This window comes from Gavialis gangeticus, unplaced genomic scaffold, assembly GCF_001723915.1.
Source record: "Gavialis gangeticus isolate Ggan-Ray unplaced genomic scaffold, GavGan_comp1, whole genome shotgun sequence".
In the NCBI taxonomy this organism is placed as follows: domain Eukaryota; kingdom Metazoa; phylum Chordata; order Crocodylia; family Gavialidae; genus Gavialis; species Gavialis gangeticus.
In genome coordinates this window covers 100,128-101,379 of record NW_017728991.1, presented here as the reverse complement: position 1 = coordinate 101,379, position 1,252 = coordinate 100,128, and the positions used below count along the sequence as shown (strand labels likewise).

Genomic DNA, 1,252 nt, shown 5'->3' with positions numbered 1-1,252 from the left:
CATGCGTGCAGGTGGGTTGAGCAATATGTTTTTGCTGGACTCTGAAGTCTGAGACCTTCTTGTGCTGGAAACACATGAAAGTTGTTGAATAATGACAAGCAGACTGTGCATGTCTCTGATGCTTTGTATAATTCATACGTGGACATTCGGTCTTTGGACAATAAACAGTATTATCAAATAACACGAGACTGCTGCCTCTGCCCCGGCGTCGGCGCAGGAAGCTCAGGGTGCTGCTGACACCCGCCCTGACCCCAGGGTCGTGCAGCAGGCACGGCTTGGCACGGCCGCATCCCCTGGGGTGTGCGGGACCTGCTCCCCCTGCTCTGTGGGGCCAGGGGTGGAGGAGCCCAGGATTACAGAGGTTGTTCCGCTGCATCAGCCTCCTTCCCCTGCAGCAATTGTGGGAAGCCGCAGGCCTGGGAGAGAGTGCCCGCAGCTCCCCTGTGATTATAACCCCCTCGGCCCCGTGCTGCTCCTGCCTGCCCGCGGCTCGGCTCAGGGTGCGCGGACAGAGCCAGGGGCCCTGCAGCATGACCGCTGCTGAGTGGAAACGGGCCTGTGGCATCCCACCAGGCCTGCCTGGCACCATGGGTCGAGTGGGTGTCGCTGGGGTGCCCCCTCTCTCTGCTCCGTGCCAGGGAGCACCAACCCTGCAGCACCTTGCCCCTGTGCTCGGGCTCAGCCCCACGCTGCGCTGGGGCAGGAAGGGACTTCCCCACTGCTCAGACTGGTACGCACTGCGGGGCTTTGCCTTCCTCCGCAGCGGGGGCACGGCCTGGGCCTGGGCTCTGCAGCGTCCACGAGCCCCCGGCAGCAGCAGGACGCCCCGGGCAGGCTCGGCCGCGTGGTGCTGGGGGGGCTCCAGGCCGGCAGATCCAGGCTCAGGCAGGGCTGGTGCCCTCTGCAGCACCGGGGGCAAGTGGGGTGCCCTGGGCGAGGGGGCCCCATGCAGACAGGACTGCCCCGACCAGGCACGGGTGCCTGGTGCCCTGTGCTTGCAGGGGTGCCCGCAGGCAAGGGGACGGGCAGCGTTTCGCACTTCCACCATTGCGAGACCGACACCGTTTCCCCTTCCCGACCTCGGTTCGACTTTACCCGGCTCGGCGGGATGTGACGCAAGGCGCTGCGGCGCCCGGCGGCCCAAACGCCCGGGGACGCTTTCTCTAGGAAAGCCGCCGAGCCTCCGGGGACTCGCGAGGAGACGGGCCGGGAGCCCGCCCCGCCCCGCCCCGCCCCGGCGGAGTCCTCCCTT

General features: G+C 66.9%; 1 long non-coding RNA gene across 1 annotated transcript in view; it reads left to right on the top strand.

The window, feature by feature from the left end:
- The window catches only part of LOC109296161, a 6,510-nt gene extending 6,329 nt beyond the window's left edge, over positions 1 to 181 (top strand). The window contains exon 2 of the long non-coding RNA XR_002096905.1: positions 12 to 181. This is a non-coding gene — a long non-coding RNA (uncharacterized LOC109296161). The remainder of the gene's footprint in view (positions 1 to 11) is intronic.
- Positions 182 to 1,252: the final 1,071 nt, after the last annotated feature.